Source organism: Bos javanicus, chromosome 7, assembly GCF_032452875.1.
Source record: "Bos javanicus breed banteng chromosome 7, ARS-OSU_banteng_1.0, whole genome shotgun sequence".
NCBI classification, from domain to species: Eukaryota; Metazoa; Chordata; class Mammalia; order Artiodactyla; family Bovidae; genus Bos; species Bos javanicus.
In genome coordinates, this window is record NC_083874.1 from 68,183,453 (window position 1) to 68,192,044 (window position 8,592).

An 8,592-nucleotide genomic window follows, 5' to 3' on the forward strand; every position below is an offset into this window, starting at 1 on the left:
TCATGATGTATGATCTTTTTAATATGTTGTTGGATTCTGTTTGCTAGAATTTTGTTAAGGATTTTTGCATCTATGTTCAACAGTGATATTGGCCTGTAGTTTTCTTTTTTTGTGGCATCTTTGTCAGGTTTTGGTATTAGGATGATGGTGGCCTCATAGAATGAGTTTGGAAGTTTACCTTCCTCTGCAATTTTCTGGAAGAGTTTGAGTAGGATAGGTGTTAGCTCTTCTCTAAATTTTTGGTAGAATTCAGCTGAATGGCTGCAATCCAAAAGTCTACAAGCAATAAATGCTGGAGAAGGTGTGGAGAAAAGGGAACCCTCTTACACTGTTGGTGGGAATGCAAACTAGTACAGCCACTATGGAGAACAGTGTGGAGATTCCTTAAAAAACTGGAAATAGAACTGCCTTATGACCCAGCAGTCCCACTCCTGGGCATACACACTGAGGAAACCAGAATTGAAAGAGACACGTGTATCCCAATGTTCATCGCAGCACTGTTTATAATAGCCATGACATGGAAGCAACCTAGATGTCCATTGGCAGATGAACAGATAAGAAAGCAGTGGTACATATACACAATGGAGTATTACTCAGCCATTAAAAAGAATACATTTGAATCAGTTCTAATGAGGTAGATGAAACTGGAGCCTATTATACAGAGTGAAGTAAGCCAGAAAGAAAAACACCAATACAGTTTACTAATGCATATATATGGAATTTAGAAAGATGGTAACAGTAACCCTGTATACAAGACAGCAAAAGAGACACTGATGTATAGAACAGTCTTTTGGACTCTGTGGGAGAGGGAGAGGGTGGGATGATTTGCGAGAATGGCATTTAAACATGTATAATATCATATATGAAATGAGTCGCTAGTTCAGGTTCAATGCACGATACTGGATGCTTGGGGCTGGTGCACTGGGATGACCCAGAGGGATGGTATGGGGAGGGAGGAAGGAGGAGGGTTCAAGATGGGGAACACGTGTATACCTGTGGTGGATTCATATTGATTATGGCCAAACCAATGCAATATTGTAAAGTTAAAAAATAAAAAAAATTTTAAAAAAGCCCTAGCCCCCACCAATCTCTCAGATTTCTTTTACCACTCTCTCCTTGCCCACAGGGCTCCAACAAATGGAGTTCCTTCAAATGTATCCCTACTTTAGGACCTTTTCCCTACTGGTGCTTCAGCGTAGATCCCTATTCTTTCACCCCATCATTTTCAAATTTCTTCTATTCATTCTGATCCCTGCTCAAATCTCACCTTTTCAGACACTCTCTTGGTCCCTCTATCTAAAGTAGCCAACCAGTCACTGCCTTTTTTTCAGTTCTCTGCATTTATTTACCTTGTTTCCTATTATGTATTTGTGTGTGTGAGAGAGAGAGAGAGAAAGAGAAATCCACCTCTCCTCCCTCTTGTACAGTAATATCCAGTAGAACTTTCTGTGATGCTGGAGCTCTATGGGTGTTGTGCAAGCATTTGTAATGTGCCATTACAATCAAAGAATTATTTTTTTTCCATTTAACTTGATTTATATATAAGTTTAAATAGCCAAACATGGATACTGTGTTGGATGGTGCTCGACATAGACTATAAATAAAACCCTTCAAGGTAGGCCTCCCCCTTTCATTATCTATCCCTGAAAACTTGTTAGGGATTCGATGGGTATTGACTGAATAAAGTATGAAAGCACAAAGTCACAGAGAGAGACTGTTCATTGACTGAGGAACTGGGATTTTGGATAGGGGGAAGTCTCTTCAAAATGTGACATATGAGCTTCACAACTGGAGAATGGGAAATAGGCAAAGGGTGTTTTAAGTGGGAGAAAAGATGAGTAAGAGCCAAGACAGGGACATAGAATTAAGGCTCTGTGATGTGCAGTAAGTGTACGATTCCATAGGACTGAATTTTCGGACAAGCTGTCTCCCACGGGAGCCCTCCCTATGTCTTCAAGGCTCCCAGACAGCAAAATAGATTTTTTCAATTTGAGCTATTCTACAGTTGCTACTCTAGAATCAACTTTGTGACCCCTTGAAGATACATCCCAGTTGAGGGATAATGCTCAGGAAGCAAACATGACTTTCCAGCTGCTTACTCCACAGGAAATGAAGCCCCAGTGCAGGCACAGAGAATGAGAGGATCAGACTCACCTTTGAGAAGGAATGCAGGGGCCACTATGGTGAGAAGTGTGAGGACCTGTCAGGAAGCTACTGCAATATTTCTATCTGGGGGTGCTTCAGTCTGAAGAAGGCCTTGGTTGGAAGAGGCCCAAGTCTTAGAGCTTCCTCGACCTACTTGAACACAAGCTCCCACCTGTTGCTGGGCCTTCACATATTCTGTGCCCTAAAATACTTGCTGAAAATCAACCCGTCCATAAAACCAAGAGGTATGATTATATGTCTTTAACAGAAGAGAGGAGGGAGAGCACCTCAGGCCCTGGTTGTTTCAACACAGGACCAGCAGGACTTCTTGTAGAGTGTGGAGTAACAGCCTAAAGATGACTCCAAGCGATGTGGCCTGAGCAACTGGAAAGACTGGAGGTGCCACCAACTGAGACAGGGGTAGCTGTGTGTAACAGTTTGGGAGGAAATATTGTGGACTTCAGACATGTTGAGTTTCAGATTTCTCAGACACCCAAGTGAAAACTCTTCAGGAGAGGGGATCTGGAATGAAAATACTTATTTCAGAGACATCAGCCTAGAAATGGGATTTTAAAGCCATGAACCAGAGTTGATGCTCAGGGGATGTCCTTGGTTTATAGACTAGGCCCTGGGGCCTTGAGCAAAAGTAGGAGGTGGAAGAGGCATATCACACACATAGAAACAAGCCAATGAAGCAGGAGGAAAGGTAAAAAGTAAATGGGATCCTACTGCAGCCAAGTGAAGCAAATGCATTAACAAAGAGGCAGTGATCATGAATCAAATGCCACAAAGGCAAGGAATGAGACTTTCCTATAGGACAGAGCAACCTGGAGATCATTAATGACCTTAATAAAACAGTTTCAGTAAAGAATAGTTGAATGACTGTTCACTTTCCCAATCTATGTTACATCTCAAGAAAAAGGGTTTACAAGGAACGGGAAAATCAAGAGAATTAAAAATTGAGGTCAGGGAACTCTTTCAAGGAATTTTGTGACAAAAAATAAAAGGAAGGGGGAGTTTGGAAGTAGGGTTAAGAGACAGATGATGAAAATATCAGCATGCTTGTACTATCTGGAGATGACTGAGTGGAAGAATTGATTTGGGCAAGGAAAAAATACATGGAGCAATAGAGGGACAGAATTCACTGTCCAATTAGGGGATTCTACTGAGACATGACTGGGATAGCACATCTTCGAGAGCAAATGGACGAGGGACTCGAACATGACCATTTGGAAATGCTGAGGTGCCACTGGAAACCAAGGGGTCATGAAAGCAAAGCCCAGGAGGCCAATGCTCTCCAGCTATCTGCAGTTGCCAACTATGAGGAAGAACCCACATCAGAGGATAGCTATTTTTGAAATCTTCTCCAGTATTTTAATAATCCCATCAATTATCTTCCCCCTCTTAAAGCATTCAGGTGTTTCCTAAGACCAAAGTTGAAACTCTAAAATCTGCCCAGAAGAGACTTCCCAAGCTAGCCACACCCTTCCTTCTATCCCAAGCCTAACAAAACTCCAAGCCAAAACTTGTACTTGCTAATCTTTGCAAGATCAATTTCTAACACATACACAAATACTATCAAACCTGTAAAAGTCAGAAGCAAATATCAGGCTCCTTCTTTACATTTTACCAATATTTTAACTTTACAGACATTAACCACAGACATTGATGAACAAAATTGTTCACAGAGATACACATACTCCTATTCCCATTTCCTTGATACTTTATAACACCCGTCTGACAGATAAGGAGAGACTCGCCAAAGGCATGTATTGACTCTAAGTCACACAGCTTTTGTTTGTTTGTTCCCCTTGCATGCCTTGTGGGATTTTCATTTCCCAATCACAGATAGAATCCACACCCTCTGCAGTGGAAGCTCTGAGTCCTACCACTGACCTATCATGGAATTTCCCACACAGCTTTGAAGTGAGCCTCAATGAGTATTCCTTCCTCAAAAGGTACCACACAATTGTAATCAGGTTTCTTTTCCCCTCTCTTTCCCTCACTGATGTTGCCCAGGAAAAGCTTAAACAATTCCAATGTGTAAGTCCATTATTCTAATTAAATGAGGATTCCTCTCTCTAGACATACAAATCCATTTTATATGAGTGACACAATTTCTATTGGTCCATTCATCATTGTATTAAGATTCCATATTTTACTGAGAAAGTTCAAGCAGCAATGTTCCAGTTTTCTCTTCAGCATAAGAAAGGATTGTATTTACAGGTGGATGTAAGTACATCCATTGATGTACTTGGATTCGATCTGTGATTGGGAAATCCCACAAGCCATGCAGGGGGGACCAAAAAAACAAACAAAAGCTGTGTAACTTAGAGACAATACATCCCTTTGCTGAGCTGAAGAGAAGTACAGTGCTTTCCAGAGGATTGTACTTAGAGCTGAGTCAGGAGGTGGTTTTCCAGCTTCTCTGGTGGTCTGTCACTGATTCTGTCTAGTCCTTATCTCTTTGCCACACCTTTCCAGAGAATGTTGGGAGGTATCTTTAGAAGTTAAACTTCTCTAGTCTGCCAGTCTTTTTGCTGGATTTGATCCAGTCACTAAATAGATTACCAGGAGATTTTAGTGAGCTGGAATAGAATTTGTTCTCTCCTAGACTGTTTTTACTTTTTAATTGAAGTAGAGTGGACATACAATAATATAGAAGTTACAGGTCGGACACAACTGAAGCGACTTAGCAGCAGCACAGGTGTATAATGTAGTGATTCACAATTTTCAAAGGTTATGCTCCATTTTCATCTATTATAAAGTATTGTCTGTTGTACAATATGTGTTGTACAGTATATCCTTGTAGCTTATTTTATACCTAGTGGTTAATACCACTTGACCCCCTACTGTCGTCTCCTCTCCCTATTCCCTCTCCCACTGGTAATCACTAGCTTGTTCTCTATATTTGTGAGTCTGCTTCCTCTTCAGTTAAATTGACTAGTCTGTTTTATTTTTTAGATTCCACATATAAGTGATTTCAGTAATACAGTATGGGTCTTTCTCTGACTTATTTCACTAAGCATGCTGCTGTTGCTGCTGCTAAGTCGCTTCAGTCGTGTCCGACTCTGTGCGACCCCATAGATGGCAGCCCACCAGGCTGCCCCATCCCTTGGATTCTCCAGGCAAGAACACTGGAGGGGGTTGCCATTTCCTTCTCCAATGCATGAAAGTGAAAAGTGAAAGTGAAGTCTCTCAGTCGTGTCCGACTCTTGGCGACCCAATGGACTGCAGCCTACCAGGCTCCTCTGTCCATGGGATTTTCTAGGCAAAAGTACTGGAGTGGGGTGCCATTGCCTTCATAATACCCTCCAAATACACCCAAGCTGTTACAAATGGCAACACTGCACGTGTATATATATACACTGTAACTTGTTTATCCATTCATGTTTATGGACAATTAGGTTACTTTCCTATCTTGGCAACTGTAAATAAGGCTGCTATGAATATTGGAGTGCATATATCTTTTTGAATTATTGCTTTTTTGGTGGGGATATATAACCAGGAGTGGAATTGCTGAGTCATACCATAGTCCCATTCTTAGTTTTCTTATAAACCTCTGCCTGCACTAAATCAAATTCCCACCAACAGTGTACAAGGGTTCTCTTTTCCCCGTATCCTTGCCAACTTTGGTTTTGTGTTCTTTTTTATGAAAGCCATTCTGACAGCTGTGAGGTGATACCTCATTGTGGTTTTGACGTTTTCGTTTGCATTTCCCTGAAGAGAAGCAATGTCAAACATGTGCCTGTTGGCCATCTGCATGACCCCTTTAGAAAAATGTCTACTCATGTCTTCTGTCCATCTTGTAACATGGTTGTTTTTTTGACGTTGAGTTATATGAACTGTTTATGTATTTTGGATATCAGCCCTTTATTAGTCATATCATTTACAAATAATTTCTACCTCTCATTATGTTGCCTTTTTGTTTTGTGATGGTTTCCTTTGTTGTGGAAAAGCTTTTAAGTTTAATTAGTTCCCATTTATTTTTGTTTTTATTTCTCTTGCTTTAAAAGGAGCAGATGTGAGAAAACATAGCTACTTTTTTTTTAATGCACAGGTTTTCTAATTCAACATGTATTCTCTTGCTTGCTGACTACAGCATGGGAAGACCCAACCTCCAGACCCTCTGGTCACTGCATCCTGCTGCCAACAAGGCCATTGGGTGTGACCAGAGACCTCAACAATCCCAGCTGCCTGAGCAAAGTCAGCAGGAGTCCATTGTTCCCCTAGAAAATGAGCAATGGCCCCCAGATATCCCGTTGCTGCAAGAGGCCAGCATGCTGTTGGGGAGCCAGACTGAAGCCTCTGAAAGGTTGGTGGCAGGTCAGGGAGTGGGGAGGAGGGTGATCATGACTGCCCCTGGGACCTCTACAGCTGAGAGCTCAGCCTGAGGCAGGGTGTGGGGGATGGTGGGCATGGTGAGGGAGAATAAATGAGATAAACTTACACTCATGACCAGGAGCTCCAGACCCCAATATCTCTCAGAGGCACAGCCCAGAGGATAGGACAGGAAGTCACTTGGGCCCTGGGTGGAGCCATCCTGCAACCCCTCCCTAGGATGGACCCAGGGCCTCTCTCTGGATGAGGTCAATGTGTCACTCCAACCTCAGCCATGGACAGCATGTGGTGAATCAAGAGGATGGTGGTTGTGGGTGTGTAGTGGTGAGCATAGGGGTGCTGAAACATAGCAGGTGGGGGGTGATGGCCCAGACAGACTTTAGCTCATCATGACTGAGCCCTGGACATTCACTCTTCCCAACTGGGCCACCAGCCAGGCCCCGTCCTCAGACTCTGCCCAGGAAGCCAGGCACAGCTGAACACTTCCAGCCCCTGGGACTAGTCCTGGCCTTGGAAACCTGGTCTCTATCTTCCAAAGGGTCTGGCCTCACTTCCACGGCCTTAGCAGTCACCTTATTGTCCCAAGAAGGACCCTGGTCACACCTGGGTTCCCCAACCCCATATCAAGCAATTCTGGGCATGGAGGGCTCAGGCATCATCTCATTCACACCAATTAAGAACTGGGACCCTGGCAGGCTCCAAGGGGGTTAGGGCCAAGGGGACCAGAACTGGACACATGGCCCCTAGCACAGGGCACCTGGCACAGTTGGGACCAGGCCTCTTCTACAGATCTCCCAGCTCTGGCTGCTAAATAAGGGCCAGCCCCAAATTCACTCAAGTCCCCATGGTCAGAAGGTCATAGGCCCATGACTCAGCTACTCAGGGGTACGGTGTGTACTACTCGCTCCAGCTTGCTCCAAAGCAGCTGCCACCAGGTCTGCTTATCCTTCTCCAGGGCTGTGTTGGCGTCTCTCCCTTGGTGATGTAAGAGTAGATCTCATGCAGGACACTCATGCTATTGAATTGACTCGGGTCCAACGTGAGATATGCACTTGTGTCCTGATAGCTGATGGCAGGCCATCTTGGTGATGTAGGCATAGTTAATCTCCACCTAGCTCTTATAGCTGAGGATGTCCTTGGTGTAGAGCAGCTTCTGGGAGGAAAAGTCCTTGCCCAGCTTGTGCTCAGATGTGGAGCAGGAGTCCATGAAGGCCTAGGCCACCACTGACAGCCAGGCGTGAGCGCTGCTGCCCTTGTAGATGTTGAATAGGACCTGTCGGTTCTTGATCATACTCAACCAGGAGCACAGGAGCAGGCAGTTTTTCTTCCAGGTGTGATGCATATCTGCATCATGTACCTGGTACTGATCAGCCTGCTCATCCAGGAAATCAAACATGTACTCGATGGCCAGCAGCAGGGCTGAGCCCCAGTGATGCTGAAGATGGTTTGGAAGAGGGCGTCCATGAACTTCTGTAGCATGCCCTTGATGGCCAGAAGCTGCATCAGGAACTTCTCGTAGACTGTCTTGCTGCCTCAGTCACCACTCAGCTGTTCTAGGTGATCATGGTTCTTGAACAGGAACTCTGCTACTTTTTATATCAAAGAGTGCTCTGCCCATGTTTTCCTCTGGCAGTTCTATGGTTTCTGGTCTATTTATATCTTTAACTTTATTTTTGTATGTGATATTGAGTGCCTGAATGAAAGTCGCTCAGTCGTGTCTGACTCTTTGTGATCCCGTAGACTATACAGCCCATGGAATTCTCCAAGCCAGAATACTGGAGTGGGTAGAATCTCCCTTCTCTAGGGGATCTTCCCAACCCAGGGATCGAACCCAGGTCTCCCGCATTGCAGGTGGATTCTTTACCTGCTGAGCTATCATTCTTCTACTTGTAGCTTTCCAGTTTTCCCAGCACCACTTTTTGAAGACTGTCTTTTCTCCATTGTCTATTCTTGCCTCTTTTGTCATTGATTAATTGACCAAAAGTATATGATTCTGAATTCTCCATCCTCTTCCATTGATCTGTGTGTCTGTTGAGCCAGTACCATAATGTTTTGATTACCATAGCATTGTAATATAGTCTAAAGTTGGGGAGTGTGAATTCCTCA

General features: G+C 43.8%; 1 pseudogene; it reads right to left on the reverse strand.

Moving 5' to 3' along the window:
- Window positions 1-7,164: 7,164 nt before the first annotated feature.
- Window positions 7,165-8,365, reverse strand: LOC133252151 (plexin-A1-like; annotated as a pseudogene).
- Window positions 8,366-8,592: the final 227 nt, after the last annotated feature.